A 21,521-nucleotide genomic window follows, 5' to 3' on the forward strand; every position below is an offset into this window, starting at 1 on the left:
TTAATTTGTAAAAATGTGTATACACACACACACACACACACACACACACACACACACACGTAGGAAAATATTTAGTATACACATCCAGAAATGCATACACTATTATATATTGTACATATATTTATTAGTTTCAGGTTGGCCATTCTTGTATTTTGCTCGTTTGTGTTGTTGTGTTTGCACATCTCTGTTGCTTGTGGGGCTCGCACACAAGAATTTCACTCGCATGTGCTGTGCCAGTGTGCCTGCACATGTGATGTGACAATAAAAGTGATTTGATTTGATTTGATTTGATTTGAACATGCCTTTAGTTTGATAAATCCTGAAGTTTCTGTCTTTGTTGTAGTGCTCTGTACTCTCCTCGGCACTGGACACGCTCAAGGTGACTGAAAAGTTTTGACTTTACTTCTTTCTTTTCATTTATTTAGTAAGGTTTCATCTCAAAATACTGAATCTTAATTACAGTTCACCTATGTTTTATATGTAATTATTATTCAATATATGAACAGTGTGTGAACATACTGTCACAGATTGTGTCGTGCATAAATGTGTTTCAGGTTGTTAACTTTGTGGTTTTGTTGGATTCTAGCTGCTCTGCTAACTATTGAACCCAACTGGTCCAGTTTTTTCATTGGAGAGTTTGTTACCTTCAAATGTGACATAAATGAAGGAAAAGACACTGACTGGGAATACAAAACCAACAAGGATGGTCGAGAAGTTGTCCCCTACAGCACAATCAAAGAGTACACATTAGAAATTAAATATTCAAGTCACAGTGGAGAATATCAGTGCTCTGGTCGCAGGAGGGGATCATCTTATACAAAGATCAGTAATACTGTCTCTGTAACTGTATTAGGTAAGTGCTCAATGACTAATAATGTGATGATTCCTCTTGAAATACAGATGTAAATTCTCAATACATTAATGTCAGCACTACAATACTCACACTCTGTCATTTATTATTACTATATGTGTGTATTTTATTGTATAAATAAAATAACTGTGGATTAAATTAATTTTAAATAAGGAGAAGAAGAAATGTCAAAAGCTTAAAAAAAATTAAGGTGATGATGTTTCTGTTGTCTAAACCTGAAACTAGGCAGATCCCTCTGAACCCATAATTGTGTTTCCTTCAACAGTGAACTGCATTAGTTTACATCCAGTGTGACTTCTTCAGGCCAGAGATTGGACAAACATTTATACTCTGATTATTTAGAGATCTATAACCTGAATTACTGCAGCTCTGTCATCATGTTGAGACAGAAAAATGGCAAACATTTGAAATGTCTTAAACTACCTTTATAATGGATGAAGTGTACATTTTCTTCTCTTCTTTTTCATAACAGCATATAGACCCAGGGCCACACTGACAGCAGGAACAACAATCATACCAGTAGGGGGCAGTGTGACTCTGACCTGCTCTGTGCAGAGCTCTGATGGATGGAAATATGAGTGGTTCAGACGAACCCAAACAACCTCTGAAGTTCAAATCAGAGATCAACAAAACAGAGATATCAGAGTATCTGAAGGAGGAATCTACAGCTGCAGAGGAACAAGAGGAAACCCAGTTTACTACACTGATAGAAGTGATGAAGTCACCATTGAGATAACCAGTGAGTTCAGTCATTTAGTTTCAAATATACATTCACTCATGATTATCAAACATACAATGTTAAGTTTTCTGTGTTGATTTCATGTTTCTGTTTGTATCTCAACTGTTAATATGTGTAAACAGTTTCCAATAAAGTTGTTGTAAAACAACAAGCCAACTGGCCTCAGATATTCAGAGGTGAGGCGATCACTCTGACATGTGAGGTGCAGGAAGGAGGTGAAACCACTGAGTGGGAGTATGAATGGAGAGGACCCAGCACACCCACACAGTGGACACACAATAATGATGTGACATTCAGAGTTTCTGAGTCCAGCAGTGGAGACTACATGTGTAAGAGTCGACGCAGAGATGACTCATATTCTTCAACAGAGTGGAGTGAAGCCTTCACATTGTCAGCATCAAGTAAGTCATGTTTGTTGTGTGATCTCCATTTGACAAATGTCATAATGGTCAGAACAGGATGAATTCAATGGTCTACAAAGCATGTTACATTGTTAGTGAGACAAAGAGCTGCAGCTGATAGTAGCCTCATTGTAGACAGTTTGTCACCACTTTGTGTCATGAACGTTCAGCTGGTATAGAGACGCCAATGCTGACCTGCTGCTCCATCACCTGAGGACAATAATGACATAATAATAATAATAATAATAATAATAATAATAATAATAATAATAATAATAATAATAATAATTTCAAAGAAATAGCAGCAAATCTACAATTTCTATAAGAAAGAATAAGTCACTCTGGCCTGTCATGTCATAAAGCACTGCCATTTGTTAAAATATAACACACACATGACCTGGTTTAATACAAAAAGCAATGATGACCAATCAGATTCGGAGCTTTAGTGAAAGTATTCAGTGTTGGAGGCGAGTTGGGTGCTGAGAGAGGTCGGACCCGAATGCAGACACTGAAAACCGACTTGAACTGAGAGTGAACCTTTATCACGGCAGAGCAGAATACAAACAAAAGCAAAAGGTGAAAGAGACTAAACAAGCAAAAGCTAAACTGGGAAAACGTTAAAAAACAAAAAAAAAAGAAATTAAAGATCTGAGACGTGGGAATTGGAACATCAAAACCTGAGACATGAGAAATGCAGTTTGTGATAAACAGGAGAAACGCAGCCGAATCGACAGGGAACAAAGGGAAACACACAGAGTACATACAGTGGGTAACGAGGGAATACATAACAGGGAGGCACAGCTGAACCTAATCTGATGAGAGAAGACAGGGAGGAAAAATACAGAATAGACTGACGCAGCACATGGGACTGTCGAAGCAAAACAGGAAATGCATGAACATAGAAACCAGGAGCACTAGACGTAACACAAGGAACACAAGAGAGGCACAGTGACAAAACGAAAGGGCTAGAAAAATAACTGAAGTACCAAAGAATAACAATGGGAACTAGAAATACAAAAGGCTAAACCATGAAAAACCACTAAATAATGGAGTCACGAGACCATGACAAATTACTTTTTATATACAGCAAAGTAAATGTAAAAGTTTACTGTGTTGATCAAAATGAGTTTACTGTTTATTTTATTCAAGATTTGTTCATGTTTCTCATTTCCATCTAGGTGATTAAATGACTTAGATTCAGTCAATTATTTGATTGTTCTTTTTCTAAACTGAACTGCAGATAAACCGAAGGCCAAACTGAGAGCTGATAACACAACTGTTCCAGTAGGGGGCAGTGTGACCCTGACCTGCTCTGTGAGCCCATCATCATCATCTGGATGGAAATACTACTGGTACAGAGATGAGAAATCCTCTGAAGCCCTGAACACACAAGATGCAGTTTTCCACTCAAATGGACAAATCAGTGTCTCACAGGAAGGACTCTACAGGTGCAGAGGAGGAAGAGGAAACCCAGTTTACTACACAGAGGACAGCCAAGAAGTTCAGATTAACACAACTGGTGAGTTTGTATTCAGCAACAATATTGAATAGATTGTTGATTGCGGATTACTATGAAGATAAACAGCATCATATCTCATGGTAACCTCTTTGGTATTGTAATAATGTTCTTATTGGAAATGGTTGAACATGAATAGTCATGTAAAATGTGAAGTCTAGAGAATCAGTGTCAGGAATGTGATCCAAGGAGGGGAGACTAGGTGGGATCATGAATGTGAAACAATTATTTTCAGCAAATCTCCAAATCAACATAAATTCACAATTAGTTCTGTAACAACTCTACAAGTAAGACTGCAAGTAGTGTAGAACAGGAGTCACAACATGAAACCACAGAGCAGAGTCATGCTGACAGTTTCTGACAGGAAACAGAAAATCTCAATGTAAACATCAGTTTTTGTTTCTTTATATTAAGATTTGACTGTTTGACATATTTATATAGTAAAAGTTTGTAAAGCAGATTTACTGAAGTCAACATTTGTTGTTTGTTGGGAGTCAAGTCATTTAAACACAGCAGGAGTTGATTCAAAGTGATTTCTAGTCGAGGGAAATAGATGAACTGGATTTTTTTCAAGATCATTTTTATAAAATTATGTTATGAAATTTAAAATATAATTAAGCTTTATTGTTTGTTGTCACAGTAACTGTGTCAGGAGCTGACAGCTCTTCATCTCCTGTGTGGTTGATGGTTGGACTGGTTTGTGGAGTCTCTCTCATTATTATTCTCCTGCTCTTGTTGTATCGCTGCAGAAGAACCAGCAGTGAGACCTTTCCCTTTACTTGCAACAAACTCTTTATCATTCAAAGACATAAATGTGTCATTTGGTGCATTTAAAAGCAAAATGTATTATTTCCCATTTTTAATGAAGGTGCTGTTAATGAGCAGACGCTCAATCAAGATCATCAGCAGCACGTGTACTCCTCTCTTCTTCATGGTTAGTTTTTCATCTAGTTATAATGTTTTGATGCTATTTGAAACAAGACTGTATTTACTAAATTTCCTACAGCTTTTAATATAAATGTTATTTTCAATAATAGTTGGGTTTAAATTAGTATCACAGACATGAGGTGACTGATTTTCTCTGACCTGTAGGAAATCGTTGTGGCTCTGAGATAATCAGAAGATCTGAAAACACTGGAAGTGGTAAAGTATAGACATTAATACAGAGCTTATGGAAGGTGGATGATTATACAATAAATGTGTTTAACAGTAATGAGCTGGTCTAGTATGAGGCAACGGGGAGGAAAAACTGCATTTTCTTCCTGTATCCAAAGTTCGACTAACAGATGGGCTCTCCTTTCCAGCACACTTTATTGTTATTACGATTTGTCCCCCTTGTCCCCAGACTCTCCTTGCCATACGGAGGATGTGTTAGTGTCATTAAGGAGGTCCTTGAGGTATTCCTTTCACTGCCCTGACAATATCCTCAGGCAAAGTTCGCAGCACTCCGCCCTCACTACCCACTGAGGGTTCACAGTGGGTAGTGATGGTTCCCCCTCTGAGTCACCTGACTGTTTGCCAGAATCTCTTCGAGACAATCTGAAAGTCTTTTTCCACAGCTTCTCCAAACTCCTCCCAAACCCAAGTATTTGCTTTAACCACTGGCTGAGCCGCATTCCATTTTGCACAGTGGTAATTATCGGCTGCTTTGGCAGTCCCACAGGCTAACCAAGCCCACTAGGACTCCTTCTTCAGGTGAACATACGGCCGCAGATCTATTACCTATTATTGTCTCTAATGATACAATAATAGAATTGATCATCTACCTACAGACTCTGGTGTCCTTGTGCCACATGTATTAATGGACACACTCATGTTTAAACATGGGGTTTGTTATATACAAACTGTGGTTTGCATAGAAGTCCAGTAACAAAACACAGTGGAGGTTCAGATCTGGCAGGATATTCCTCTCGAGCATGCTGTCCAGGTCTCACTGTCATTGCTTACACGAGTGTAGAAGTCTCCCAGTAGCACAACGGAGTCCTCAAGTGGAGCACCCCCTAGAGCCTCTCACCCCCACCCTCACCCAACAACAGCCCCTGGGATGCCTAGGACACACAAACTCCTCCACTATGATAAGGATTCACAGAAGGGAGCATTAACGTCAGTAAGATTATAATTTCAGGTCCAGCAGAAGATGTTTACGCCAATGTCGCATCTGTGATTCAGCTCAAGGTCATTAACAAGACAAGTGAGTGCACAAAATCTGAGATTTAAAATGCAAAATAATAATAATAATAATAATAAATGCATTTGTGGACAAAACAGAGGGTGTTTGTTTTGAAATGCTTTCATTTGATCACCTCAGCAGGGCAACGTGGTGACCCAGAGGAGAGCTCTCACTACAATAATGTCAATCTGTCAGGGTGCTTGGTGTTTGACCCAGCATTCTGAGATTATTTGGCTTTTGTGAGTCTCTGTGATAGTGTGACGATGGTCTAAGTTTAAGTTTATACAGTTTAGCCTTTAGTTTAGTGCTTTCTGTGTTTCTGAGTTTTCTTGTATTTCCAGTTTATGCTTTATTTTCTGTTTGGTTCCTCTTGTGTCTTTGTCTCATCCCTGTGTCTATTGTGTGAGTCTCTCATGTGACCCATGTTTACGCTCCCTTGGCCTCTGTGTATCTTAGTAGTGTTTTGTCTTCCTTACCTTTTACCCCGTTTTTCTCCTTGTGTTTCAGCTTTTGTGTCCCTGCTTGTTTATCCCTGTTTCTGCATGAAGCTCTTGTGTTAATGTACTTCCTGTTTTATTTTTACAGTCTTTGATCTCATGTGCAGTGTGTTTGGTTTTGCTTCCTTGTCTCATTACATTTAACTCATCCAAGCTGTTTTCTGATGTGTTTCCACTTTCCTGATCACCCTCTTGTGCAGTGTTGGGAAGGTTACTTTTCAAATGTATTCCACTGCAGATTACAGAATACATGCCCCAAAATGTATTCTGTAACGTATTCCGTTACGTTACTCAATGAGAGTAACATATTCTGAATACTTTGGATTACTTAATATATTATCATGCTTTTTACAACTACGTCAATGTACTTTTAATTTGTGATGTATTACTATTACTTAAGGTTACTCGCCATACCAATACCAACTAGATTATTACATTTTAATAAATAAAATGAGTAACAGTAGGGTGGACATTAGGTAAGGCTGCACTTTTTGCAGTGATCTCATATATAAAACTATTCCGTGCGTATATAACACAGGTCCGCGGCTCCGAACCGTAGTAAAGGGACCTCTGGCTAATACGTCGGTTCCGTGTCGGGCTTCTCACCGAAAACTGGCTTTACTTTGTTTTCTGGGTCAAGTTTGCTAGCGAGACACAGAGAGAGGCGTTGAAAGGCTGCTCCAACAGAACTTATTGTTTCGGAGGAAAACACGAACACAGTGTACAGTCGAGTCTTAACAGCTTACTTACAACTGGGCTTGCCAGGCACTCTTTTTGTCTGTAGTGGTTATTATTATATTTACATGCTTCCATCTCCTGTTTCTGTTTGGTGACAGCTCTACTTTTCAACTCTCCTTTTTCTGCCTCCTCGCGCTCACAGACACATAACCGGTGTGGCAGTTTATGCTCCCTGCAGCACGGACTACACTGCCCATGAGGCTACTTTCTTTAGGGCTATGCCTGTAACACTCTTCCTATTGCCTTTATATTACAAAATTTTTGAATAGTAATTTTTAAAAATATTTCTTCACGTCATTATGCGGCCACAAGTAGGGGTGACATGGGCTGTGAGATTGAGACACAGACATTAGAGCTTCTTAATGTGTGTTTTATTTGGGTTTCACTGGCGTGGAATTACCAAAAATAGAGAGGGCATAGCCTAACATATGAAACAGGAAAAGAGCGCCGTGTAATCCATTCATTTCAACCAAGTAACTGTATTCTGAATACCATGTTTTTAAACGGTAACTGTAACAGAATACAGTTACTCATATTTTGTATATTAAATATAACAGTGGTACATATATTCTGTTACTCCCCAACACTGCTCTTGTGCGTATATTGTGTCCGTTGTCAGTGCATCTGCTTATTTATGTTAATCCCTGTCTATCCCTATCTCCATATTCTCTGTCCTTTCTAGTTTTATCAAGGTATTCCCAATGTTCCAGGTTTTCTTATTCTGATGTTTACATTTTAGTTTTCTTAGTTCTCTTTTTCTCTCAGTCAGTTCTTTGTCTATATTTTGTTTAACCTGATTTGGTTCAAGTTTGTTATGAGTTGCATTAAATTGTTCTTTTTTTTTCTCTTAAAATTGTAATTTTTGCCTCTTGTTGTCTGTGTTTGGGTCTTGAGAAAAGGCCACAGAGGCTGCAGCCGCAGATTGTGTCAAAATCCAAATTTAGCCACAGCTCAGAAATGTTAACAGAAGCTCTTTAGCTGTTTTTCTTTATTTTAATCTTTTTTTCTATTAAATGTCCCAAAAGTCAAAGTGAAAAGGAGAAGATTTAGAATTCAAAGAAATTATCCTGATAGCCTCAGGTTATATTTCCTTCAGAAAGAATCACTCTGTGGTTTTTTGCTTGTTTCTCTCCTATTAGATAATAATTTTAATTGACCTTAATGTTCTGTAGATCTGTCTTTATCTTGTTAACTATTTCTTTGACTTTTGATATATTACACATTTCTTTCTGTGAAGCACTTTGTAACTTTGTTAATAAAAGTGTGATATAAATAAAGTGTGTTGTTGTGTGTCAGACTGAGAGTACATGTTACAGCTGTTCATTGTTGTGCATGAATTCACTGAAATAGAACATTAATTGAAAGGCACTCTGTGTCATTTAAAACAGCTTACAACCCTTTAAAATGAACTAAAGCGATCAACATAATGTTTTTCTAGTCTTCTCAGGGAGGTCCGTATGAAGGACCACAAGAGCCACACGTATCGAAATCATTCTGTGCTTAAATAATGAATTGTAGAATAAATTCTACATTTGAAAATTCATTTTGAATTCCAATTTAAAAACTGATTAAATTGAAACAGATTTCTGGCTGATCTTAATGTGGGGTCGCTGCTCTCTCTCTCCCTCTGGAATGGCTGCACGGAGGTAACACCCATGATAAGCGCTGAGGTGTGTGTCCTTGTCAAAAAGGACATTTGCATAATGACTGAAACCAGCCCATTGAATGATGAGGATGCACACATCCGGGACAGAGAGCAACGCCGATTTGAGCGTGCAGTGAAGGAGGCCATTTCTGAATCGAGGAGGGGGCCTAAGGGTACATCTGTCACCATCTTACAATGCTGTGATTGCAGCCATTCCCCAACTCTCTGAGAATAGTACTCATGGCCATTGCCAGTGGTTGTTGATCAATGGTCATGAGAATTTGCATAATCATGATGAAAGAACTGACCTCCCAGCCCATTGTTTATTCAGTGGTCTGGTTTCAGTCGTCATGCCAATGTACTGTTTATAAGGTTGGGGAAACCTGCAGTCAGCTGAGGCTGAAGGAGTCACTTGGATGAGTGACGAAACGTTTCTCCCGCTGAAAATGCTACATCCGGATGAACATAATCAACTTTTGGAGATTTACTTACCTGGATGATTGAGAATGCAACAAGACATGCCACTATTTATGCTTTTTTAACACCTTCATCATGAAATATATACACATATTGTCATGATCAGGCTGTGTGCAGGCAGGATGAGGACCCAAACGCAAACTCACGGGAAAACAGGACTGAACTCAAAATACAGCTTTATTGCTGACAAAAGATAACGGCGATACAAAATAATATGAAACTGAACTGGGAAGTACTAAGGAACTGACTTACGAGGAAACACACGGAGGGGCACACAGTCATGAGGGAGAACGCGACACCGAACTGAGGGAGACGCAGACATTAATACACAGAGGGTTAACAAGGGAAGTGGGAACACAGGTGGCACTGATAATCATAACAAGACATGGCAGGAGTAAATGCAACACTGACGGGAGACTGTCAAAGTAAAACAGGAAGTACACAGAGGTTCAGACAGGAGCAGAGAGAGCACGGGGAGAACACAGACATAACGGGCTGGGGAAAAACATGGAATAAAACACAAGGAGAGACGAGGGCTCACAGATACGCAGAGGGGCACACAGAGGGTAAGAGTCACAAGGGGAAAACACATAAGGAACAACGTAACAGAGCAACCTAGGAAGCATGGCCTAAATAAGGAACATACACAAATACGTGAAAACTAAGAATACTGGGCCACCATGGCCCAGGACCATGACACATATGGCGTTGCCTGAACAATGTTTAAGTGGATGGATGTGAATAAGCCTCAAAGCATGACCGCATCAACCAGAAAGAGTCAGTAAACAGGAAATGAACCAATACAGGTAACCCAGCAGGAAGTGAGGTTATAAGCAAGTTTGCCTTCAAAATAAAATCTTCTCATTTAACATTTCTAACCGTTTTACCGTTCTTTATAACTTAAATGAATTCTTTTGTATGTGTTATAATTATATATATATTATATATATATATATATATATATACATACAATATCACGCACACACACACACACACATACATGTGTGTGTGTGCAGCTTCATCATCATCGCCTGCGGCAGCAGCTTCATCATCATCGCCTGCTGCATCAGCTCCAGCCCCGCCTGGCCCGGCCTCTGCTTCAGCTCCAGCCCGCCTGGTTCAGCTTCAGCAGCAGCTTCTGCCTCATCCTTCTTCTCATCCTTGCCTGGTTCTGCTGCTGGCACACCGCCATCCGGTCCACGTCTAGCACCTCGTCATCACCGGCCATTTTCTAGGCCGATGGCTGGTCGTCCTCGCCGTCGTGGACGGCCTCCTGAACTGTATGCGCGCCGCCGCGGCCTTCTTCGTGGCCGGCCTCCTGGACTGTCCCAATCTGGCCTTCTGTGCTATCAGCCCCCAGGCTGGCCACCTGAACTATGTTTCGGTCTCTGCTCCCCTGTGTGTTTTGTGAACATTTTGTTTGGGCCTCCATTTTTGTCCTGGTCCGGTCCCTCCGTGCTGGACCCCTTACTGCCCACCCGGTTCTGGTGGTGTTTTTTCTGTGGCTGTCGGGAGCCAGCCCTTGAGGGGAGGGGGGGGGGTACTGTCATGATCCTGAGTCCGCGACTCAGTGATTTTGTGTTTGGTGTTTTTATTGTTATTATCTTCATTATTATTTGGGATGGTTTGTGTTTTGTGTTTTAGATACTGGGTTTCTGGGTTTGTGCTCCCTCTGTTGGTCTCTGGTGTTAGTGTTCCCCTGTCTCGTCAGGTTAATCAGGTCCAGCTGTGTCTCCCACCTGTGTGTGATTTCCCAGTGTCCCTCTTTGTATTTATAGACTGCATCCCAATTCAGGATCTACAGCCTTAAAGTATGCAGCCTGAACGATCCTCAAGGGCCGCGTACTTATAGACCGCTAAGGCCGGAAGTGCGAGGCTTGTGAAATGGGACGCTCTAGCCTCCGTTGCGCTGCCCAGGTTGCCTAGCAACCATGATACTAACAGCTGGAAACGTTTCATACAGCATTGTTTGACAGAAATGAAGGAGAAAATCTTTTGTTCATTTGTTTGTTTGTTTCTACATGAGCTTTGATCATTCTCTGTAAGATTAAAGTCAGCTATCGAACGGCGTATATTTTAAAGTAAAGGCTTTAAAACCAAGTTAGTACAAACGTCACTAATGTCACATAACTTTGCCGACATGTGGCCAACAGTAATGTTTTAATGTTCTTCGTTATTAAACATTTGCACATAAATAAGTGACATAATATTCAGTACTTACTTAAAGTTTACTCTTCGGGCGCCCCTCATCTGCCGGTTTTTTTCGGCAAAATTATCCACACCCACCGCCGCGCTATGCATTCTGGGATATGTTGGGCCACGTAGTCTACACTGCCACAGCCTTAAAATTCAGGGAAATGAAGGACACATTTGACGGCCGCATTTTGAGCAGCCTTCGAATTGCGACAGCCTTCGTCGCGTCGCTGTGACGTAATCAGCCTTAAAATGCGGCCTTTAAGGCTGCAGACCCTGAATTGGGATACAGCCATAGTGTGTGTTTGCCTCTGTTCCTCGTCGCGTCGTCTGTGTTCATCCTCTGTGTTACCCTGCGTACACTGCATTACTCTGTGAATCCCCTGCGTGTTCTCCCTGCTGTCCTCCCTTCATATTCAGGTTTGCTACTCTTTGGTTTAGTTTCTCCCAGTTTAGTTCATCCGTAGTTCTGTTTTGCCATCCCCACTTTGTGTTCAGTATTCTTAATAAACCATCCTCAGATCTTAAGTGCTGCAATTGAGTCCTCCTTCCACACTTCACACGGCTGCTGCCCCAGTCGTGACAAAACACAAAAAATGATTTCATTTTATATGCTGTGATATGCAGAAAATAAGTTTAAATGTTAAACAAATTTCTTCAAGTCAAAGACTGTTGCACATAATTTATTTTTTGCTTGATGCAATGTGCATAAAGTTAAAAGATTAAAACTAATAAAACAAGTTTTAAAAAGAGACTTTTCCATTCGATTACATTTTATATGGTGGATTATGCAGAAAAAATAGAATTGGGCTGAAGTGTCTCTTGCTGTATTACCTGTTCAGGTTGTGCATCATGTATTTAAACGTAACTGAGTAATTAAGTAACTAATTAATTTTGAGTAGTAATCAGTAAAGTAACTGGATTACTTTTTTGGAGAAGTAATCAGTAATTAGTTACTAATTACTTTTATCAAGTAACTTGATGAACACTTGTCCTGAACCCCAAGGATCCCCATAAAGGTCCGGTCCCACCCAACTGCAGCCAATAACCTGAGTCAGTACCAAACGGATTTTCCTGTGAGGCATCATAGTAGCTAACATGAACAGAGATATGGCTCAATACATGACTAGTGGTCAGAAAGGAATTAGCAGGAACACCAGAGGGGAAAAACACCAGCCACTGGTCGACACAGGAGTTGCTCGAGACTGTAAAATCAGCTGACTAAACTGTGCACCGCCTGGATTGACTACAAGAAAACCTATGTCTCGATGCCCAACACATGGCCTAGAACTGTACAAGATCAAAAGGACCCTAAGAACATTAATCAGGAATTCAGTGGGTATGTGTTGAACAATACTCCATGATCATCTTAGGGGTTGTACAAATGTCTCTCAATTTAAAATCTGCTATAAAAATAAAATGATAAACCAATATGAAGGTTTAAGGTTCAAGGTTCTTTATTTGTCACACGCATAGTTATACAAGTATAACACACAGTGAAATGTAGCCTGACACGCTCCTTGACATGTGCAAAAATGGGGGGGGGGGAGTAGAGGAAGAACATTATATATATATATATATAGTATATACATTGGGTGAATGTGCAGTAGTAGCAGCAAGCAGGTGAATTCTGTACATTAATATGAATAGACCTCTGACTATTTTACAGGATAGACAATATAAACATATTTAAAATTAAAGGAATTTGAAATGTACATTGTGCCTTGGTTTAGTGTCTGGAAGAGAGTCCTGTCTCAGTCAATTATAGATGATGTGAGAGGGCGGGTGTGTGTGTTTAGGGCACGGATGGCTTGGGGATAGAAGCTCCTCTTGAGTCTCTCTGTCCTTGCCCGGATGATGCGGAACCTTCTACCAGATTGCAGAAGTTGGAACAGTTTGTTGCCAGGATGGGACGGGTCCTTCAGTATCTGCGCTGCTCTAGTCCGGCATCTCCTGGTGTAGGTGTCCTGAAGCGGGGGGAGAGCAATCCTGCAGCAGCGTTCTGCTGTACGGATCACTCTCTGGAGAGCTTTTTGGTCCTTCACACAGCTGTTCCCAAACCACGATGTCATGTTCTGTGTGAGGATGCTCTCCACAGCGCCTGTATAGAAAATCCTGAGGATCTTTGGAGAGACCCTGAACTTCCTCAGTTGTCGTAGGTGATACAGGCGCTGCCTAGCCTTTTTGATCTGGACCTGAATGTGGGCAGCCCATGTCAGGTCTGAGGAGATGTGGACACCAAGATACTTGAAGGGATGCACCCTCTCCACTGGAGCTCCATTGATGATAATGGGCTTGTAGTCTCTGTGCTGACCCCTTCTGAAGTCCACCACCAGCTCCTTGGTCTTGCCGACGTTCAGCTGGAGGTGGTTGTCCTGGCACCATGATGCCAGATTCTTCACTTCATCCATGTAGGCCGCCTCATCGTTGTTGGAGATGGCACCCAACACCACTGTGTCGTCAGCAAACTTCACAATGGTGTTGGAGCCATGGGTGGCCACACAGTCTGAAGTGTAGAGGGAGTAGAGCAGTGGCGAGAGGACACATCCCTGAGGTGCTCCTGTGTTGATGGTGATGCTGTTGGAGAAGCACCTGCCCACCCTCACCACCTGAGTTCTGCCAGTGAGGAAGTCCAACACCCATTCACACAGACGGCTGTTAAGTCCCAGATCCCTGAGCTTTGTGAACAATCTGCAGGGCACTATTGTGTTAAACGCTGAACTGTAATCAACAAACAGCATTCGCACATAGTTACCCTGTTTCTTGTCCACGTGGCTGAGGGTGGTGTGCAGGACGAAGAAGAAGCTGATAATAACAGAATCAAATTGTAGAAAGAATTATCCTTTTAGTTTGATATTTAGTGATACTGCTCATTGTTGAGTATATTGTTCTGTTTGTTTTGTTTTGCTGTGTGCAGAATAGTGTCAGAGTGTATTTTGGTTGTAAGTGCCTACTTGTACTATCACAGATAGGGGGCAGGTGTCAATAAGAATTTATTCTTCTTCCTGCTCCTTTTCATGCATGGAAACAGTGTTACTTTAATTGAAAGGAAGGTTGTGTATAGGAAATGAATTACTGCTGTACCATGTGTGAAACAAAATAAAAAATGAAATGAAATGAATGTGTTGGACAATACCAGAGGCCAACTTCAAGCCAATTGCACTAGTTGCCATCAAGGGCAGGATCTACCAAAGAGAAGCCCTGTCCCCACTGCTGTTCTGCATAGGCCTGAACCCCCTCTTTGAGATCATTGACAAGACGGATACCAACTACAGAATGGAGCAATTTTAAGCTACCCCCTCTTCATGGATGACATCAAGGTGTATGCCAGGATCTACAGCAGCTAGATCAGAATGTCATTTGGACTGGAGAAGTGTAGTCAGTAGGTCATATAGAGAAGGAATGTAGTCAGAACTAAGAGGATTGCAGAAGGCAACATTGTAGACATCAACGACAGCTGCAAGTACCTATATGTCAGTGGGAATCACGCTAGGAAATAATAATAATAATAGAGAATAAGGCAAGTCCTGTGGAGTCAGCTGAATGGAAAGAACAAGATCCAGGAAATCAACACCTATGCCCTGCTGGTGATCAGAAAGCCTGTTGAAATAATAAGCTACCCAAAGGAGAACACAGAAACCACTGACATCAAGACAAGGAAGCTCCTGACCATGCATGGAAAGTTTCACCCCAAGTCCAACACCCTGAAACTATAAGCTAAGCGAAAAAAGGAGGCAGAGGACTGCCAGAACCACTGATGAGGCAACAAACATCCATGAGTACATCAGGAAGATGGCTACAATGGATCACATGCTTAGTGAATACCTCAGGCAGCAGAAACCCAAGAAAGGAGTAAGACGAGGAACCATCATGGAACGATAGGTCCCTGGGTATGTACGATAGGTATGTACCACTGGCAGATAGAGGAAGTGGCTGACATTCAGAAATCCTACCATTGGCTGGACAAAGTTGGACTGAAAGACTGAACAGGGGCACCAATCATGGCAGCACAGGAACAAGCTCTGAGCACAAGATTCATAGAAGCTGGGGTCAAAACGGGAGACACCCCCTAGTGTCATGAAGTGTCACCCCCAGAAGTCCTATTGTATGTCCTATTTGTCTCAGTAGAAGTTCCATTCATTAATAAAGTATTTTGAAATTAATTGAATTATCAAATTCTTAATGGATTGTGGAGAGTTTGTGTGTGTGTGACTCTTGTCCCTTTGCAGCCTTCTTTCTGCCTTTTCTACTGTGCAGCACTATATTTGCAGCGCTGCAATCATGTGTGAAGTACATAGTGTATGGTCAAAATCAACAACCGCAACTGCTCACATGAAGAACTTTGGAGCTGTTGAGCACCAGAGCAGACTGTATTGACATATGTTTGTGTCATTAGATAAATCTCTCAATATAAACTGCAAATACAGAATACTGTAGACTTTTTCACTACTGTAAAACTTTTAAAACAATGAAACAAAAATGCATTAAATTCAGATCTACAAAAAACCACAGTGATGAGAAGCAATATCAAGCAGTATTAAAAGATCAAACTGGAAACGTCTTTGTTCCTCTGAGCAGGCTCCAATGCCTTCATGTGTGTAAAAGTGCAGATTAAGATCTATTCTGCCTCAGGCTTATTTTTAATCTACTGAAAAACATCATGGTTTCGAGTCAGGCTACCTAGAAAACAGGAAATGCAGCTTGTGGTTTCAGCCAAAAGTGGTCTGTTAAAAAGAGCACAGAGCAGCGTGCAGCAAACAACAGGGAGCTGACAAAAGATACAAAAAGCACAGTGGAAGTTTCACTTTGATCTCTGTGTGGATTTTTATATGATTTATCTGTAGTGAAATCATACTAATAATTATCACTGCTACATTTAAGTATGCATAATATTCTGTGAAAACAGATAAAAAACTGTTGTCATGATGACACATGGTGGATTACTGAAAAAAAAAAAGCTGTGCGGGCATCAAGAGAAACTGAAAAGCAGCTGCCCTCAAGAGTCTCTGCATGGACATGCTGTAAATGCTCATATATCACTCAGTTACATGTGTCTGTGTTCTTGGATGCCCTGAGGTGCAGGGAACCATCAAGATGAAGTGGTGGGTGAAGCTGTGGGACTCCGGAAAGAAGTAATAGTTACCGACGGGCCAAGTGGTGTGTGGCTCTGGCAGTGGCTGAACAAAAACAATGAGGCTATAGAACAAGACATATGGTCATCCCCATCAGTTAGGTAATACATCACAGCAGCTTCTGATGTGGTGTTCTACACATAATCAAATAGTTTGGTCAAAGTGCTGGACTTTGGTTTTGTAGAAGTAATCAATATCTTTGTAATCAATATCAATGTTTAGTATTAAGAAGGATGTAATTCAAAACATTTTGTAAATTAAATACTAGAAATGCATACTTCAAATTTCCACATAGTTACATAAACTTGATCCACAACATGTAGTTTTCAAAATAAACTTTCTTTTTTTTTAATTGCAGCTTTTAAATAAGTTTTTCACATCATATATTTGGATTTTCTTTCCTTATTTTTGACATTTAGTCAGATGCTCAGGTCTAATCTGTACATTGATGTCCACGCAAGACAAATAATTGTTCTCAGATCAAATGTGTCAGTGCTTAATGTTACTTTGATATGTCGTCGGATAATAAATGTAACTGTGAATCTAAATGTTGTCTTTAGATTTCGTGTCAAGCCTTAGCTACAGTTCAGCCACACAGTGAGCCATTTCCTGTGTTTGGGGTCACAGCCAAATTTAAACAAATTTCCAGCACAAAGTGAAAACATTCACAGATCTATTCTGAGGCTTTTTCACTTTAGTGCTGTATGAGAATATTTTATCTAACAATGGAATACATCATATATGTTTTTATCACATATGGAGGAAAAATCTTAACATATTTCTTGTTATAACCAATCAAAAGCAAAAAAATACAAAGCTGTAAATTCTACAAAACTGTGATATTTATAAGGTAGAAACCCTGTGACCATTTAAACAACAATAAAAATGCACCTATGATTTCGTTGTCCTGGACATTAAAATAAATAAATGAATAAATAAATAAATAAATGAAAAGACAGTATAAATGTGAATTCAGAGAGAGAGAGAGAGAGAGAGAGAGAGAGAGAGAGAGAGAGAGAGAGAGAGAGAGAGAGAGATACATCTGACTGACATTTACTTTAAAAAAATAAATAAATAAAATTGAGTTACAGCTCAGACAGCACAAAGGACACTGCATAAGAACAACACATATGAACTTTTGTCTGATCAGACCAAGACATTGTGTTCAGATGGAGTCCAGAACAGGACTACTGCTGTGATTGCAGAGTCCCTAAGGTAGGAGTATGATTATTTATTTATTTATTTTTAAGATTTAAAAATGACACTATGAATATCTGTAGATGTAAAAATACTGGCTGGTAAGATGACTCCAAGTTTCCAGAGACCTGAGAGAAGAGGAACATTGAAACTTAATATGGTTTCACAGGACACTTTAAAAATGTCTTGAGAGTTTTCACAGAAGAAAATAGCAAAAACTATGAAGTGACTTACTGACTTGAAGCAAAAGAACACATTTGTATATTATAGATCTACTATGATGCATGTGAAACGCAACATGTGAAAGAAACCTATATGTGTTTGCCATGGACAGGAAATTTAATCACGTCAAACAACTGCTGTGGTCAAAGCTACAGGAACTGTTTGAGGTAGGTGTAAAAGCGAAGGAAGCACAGAGAGGTGACAGACAGAAAAAAAAGTCAGTGAAAAGCAGATCGTATCTGGTTTTAACTGCAGCTTCTATTTCTACATTTATTATTCATACAAAACACTTTGTGATCATCTGCATCACATCAGAGTGGATCAGAGTGCAGAGATGATGGGGCACACTTTGCTCTGCATGACGGGGTTTTTCTGTAAGTACATTTTTGATACTCTTTGAATCACACTGATCAATGAAAATATTTAATATTTGTTAGAATTACAGTGTATCACTGGTTTAAATTGTTTAACTGAGAGTTTAAACTGAGAATATTTGCATTTTTTGATGATTTTCAAAGCAAAATGTTGGTTTGTATCTTGGCTCAGTTTAGTGTGGAGCGTTTTGTTGGATACACCTTTGGGTTTTGCACTTGACTCATTTTTATTGTTTGAAATTTGTTACATTAATTAAAAATTTCAGTTTTTTTGTTTCCTTACATTTTGAAATGTCCCAAAATTACTTTATATGCACAGAAACTTTTTGATGAACTTTGAAAATTCACCTTTGCAAAAAGCCCGAGGTCATCGTGAGTATTATTTTCTGTCAGTTTGAGCCTCATCACTTTTTCATCTTTACTTTAGTGCTCAGTACAGTCTTCTATGGAAATACTCAAGGTGAGATTTTTTCTTTTCTTCCTCTTTATAGAATATGTATAATATTGCTGGAGCACTTATGTATTATTTAACTTAACATATTAACATGTTAAATGAGCCCAAGTGTTTAATTGCATGAGCAGATGTTCCAGTCATTGATGAAGCAGACTGTGTATTTACTGAAGAGGTTGTTGCTTTCATCTAGAAGTTGCTTTTCTGTGTATGTATCTAATCCAGATGAAGGCACTCATGTGAAGACCAAAACACATATATCACCTACACTATTTAGGCTCTTTAATCTTGCCACCATGCAGTCCTTTTTTAATATTTAATATTAATATTTTAATATTACCCTTTAAAAAAAAAGAATATATATAGTAGATATATATTGATATATATATATATATATATATATATATATATATATATATATTAGCCTTAAACCATAGGTGTCAAACTCTGGCCCGCGGGCCAAATTTGGTCCGCAGCCTAATTACATTTGGCCCGCGAAGCCATACCAAATTACTATTAGAGCTGGCCTACTGGTATTATACAGCTAATATATATATTGTTTAGTATTAAGCTTTGCTTGTTCCATATTCAGTTTTCCAGCAAAACTTATTTGAGTCCATAAGAAAAGATTCATTCTTATATCTGGAGGAAGATTTTTTTTTCAATAAATATTAATGTTAGCCCGCGACTTTGTTCCAGCTTTGAATTTTGGCCCACTGTGTATTTGAGTTATACACCCCTGCCTTAAACAGTTAATAGTAGTTATAAAACACTATAAATCAGATGTATGGGAACTTAAAGAAAAAGGAAGAGTAACTGACAAAACTGAGTCCAGTTTAATTTGTAACAGCACAATAACATCCATTGTTTATCAGTGACAATTTGACTTACAAATGTAAAAAAAAAAAAGTTTTGCTTTCATGACACAAATTAAAGCAATAATTCCTTCGATAAGCAGAAAAGTGACTGCAAAATAAACAGATGCACACAAACCAAAGCTGTTTGTAAGACTGACAGTGAGCACATAAACACACAGTCACTATATGTTATGTGCCTTTGTAAGTAGCTTGCAGCAGGAAGTTTTGTAATCAAATGACAGCTATTTACTTTGACCAGTTACTTCTGCATTTTCACGTTTACAAGAAGAACTCAGTTCTTCAGAGTTCTTTAACAATAAAAAAAAAAATTAAAAAGTTAACAACTAATATTGTGATGATTTATTTATTGTACTGTCTGACAACTTTTGAATGTTATTTTCTTGGTTATGATGAGTGAAAGTTTGAGCTCAAGTCTTCTGTTAATGTTCTATATTCCTAGTTTCTCTGAGCATTATCATCTTTTGTGCTTCTTTTCTATGTTGTTTCCTCAGTCCCAGTGTCAAGTCTACGTGTCGTAGTCTGAGTCTCAGTTTGTGTGTTTTATTTTGATAATCTCCAGTCTCTTGTGTATTATGTTAACTTTCCCTTCCCCTGTCTTGTCAGTCTGACTCTGTTTAGCTGTGTCCCCAGATGTGTCTACACTGCCTTAATTTCCTCCTGTGTATATTGTCTGTGTCTCGCTCTGTTCTTTGTTGCTTTGTTGTTCTTTGTTGCATTGTCCCCTCATGTTGAGAATTCTGTTTTTCCTTGTGGTTTCCAAACTTACTGGTCCCCCATTTTCTAATTTCTGCCTTATGTGGTTTTTGTATTTTTGAGTTTAGAGCCTAGAACAATAATGCTGCCTCTTTCAGATTACCCCTTCATCTCTGAGTCCTGCAATTGGCTCCTAATTTGCCTACCACACAGCCGGACTTGACACCCCGTAGTTGTGTTTTTTTCTTGTCCTGCAGACTTCTGACTAAAATGTGCTTGAGTTGTAGTTTCTTACTTTAGAGATTGTGATCACTATTTGATCCAACAGCTAATCTGTATTTTATTTCTAGATGTCGTCTGTCTGAACCAATCACATACTAAATCAGCAGAGCTCTTTACAGCACAGCTCAGTGTAAAGCTGCCTCCTGCTGGTATGAATGTGCTGTCTGTTGTCAGGGTTGCCTTGGCATTTACTGTAAGTTCAAGAAATAAAAGAGAGAAAATTGAGTCAGAGTCACCCTGATGTTACCTGCATTCATTTGTTGGCAGGGGACACAATAGATTTGATTGTCATTAGCAATACACATAAAAATCATGATGCCTTTATAATGACTTTATAATCTCCTATTTTTTATGAGAACAGTTCCCATTAGGCCCACTGTGATCCTGCAACCAAACTCAATTCTGATATACTGGAGTGAAACAGTCACTGTCAGATGTGAGATTCAGGGAGGTGAAGGAGCTCAGTGGACGTATGAATGGAGTCCTGCCAAGTTAAACACACCTCCAACATCCAACGAATACAGAATCATCAGAGCTACTGCGTCTGACAGTGGAGGATACAGCTGCAGGGCCAGAAGCGACAGTTTCTTCTCAGAGTGGAATGATATCATCACACTGACTGTATCGTGTAAGTTCAACAATTTATATCCATAGACTCTTTATAAAGCAGCTTTTAAAAAAGAAAAAAATACACTCACAGTGAAACTTCCAGGACAGAACAAACCCTATCAAAGCTGCTTTGCAGCTTTAATGCATGAAAGATGAAATACAGAACACATGTTGGATCTGCCTCAGCTGCTCCACCACATCCAGTCTGATTGTTAAACTCTGGAAATGTTTTTCTGTGTCCATGCATGTTGTTGCCCACAGAAGGAATGTTTTATAGTAGAAGTCAGGTTTGTTCAGATTTTAGTTATTCTGGTCACAGTGCATACTGCATCTTTTTTCCCCTCACAGCACAAATTTTATTGGAGCCTTTATTGTAGTCTGTTAGTATCTCCAGTTGTTGAGTTTTCTTCTCAGATTTCACTTAAATCCTGTTCTT

At 39.5% G+C, this 21,521-nt stretch overlaps 2 long non-coding RNA genes across 2 annotated transcripts; both read left to right on the plus strand.

Moving 5' to 3' along the window:
• The first annotated feature begins 4,305 nt into the window (after positions 1–4,305).
• Positions 4,306–5,852, plus strand: LOC120747004. The gene is made up of 3 exons (XR_005699016.1): positions 4,306–4,461; positions 4,620–4,670; positions 5,653–5,852. It is a non-coding gene; the product is annotated as an uncharacterized LOC120747004 (long non-coding RNA).
• An 11,930-nt stretch (positions 5,853–17,782) lies between these two features.
• LOC120747002 lies at positions 17,783–20,986 on the plus strand. The gene is made up of 3 exons (XR_005699015.1): positions 17,783–18,172; positions 18,600–18,632; positions 20,838–20,986. It is a non-coding gene; the product is annotated as an uncharacterized LOC120747002 (long non-coding RNA).
• The last annotated feature ends 535 nt before the right edge of the window (positions 20,987–21,521 follow it).

Source organism: Simochromis diagramma, unplaced genomic scaffold (assembly GCF_900408965.1).
Source record: "Simochromis diagramma unplaced genomic scaffold, fSimDia1.1 OVJJ01000412.1, whole genome shotgun sequence".
In the NCBI taxonomy this organism is placed as follows: domain Eukaryota; kingdom Metazoa; phylum Chordata; class Actinopteri; order Cichliformes; family Cichlidae; genus Simochromis; species Simochromis diagramma.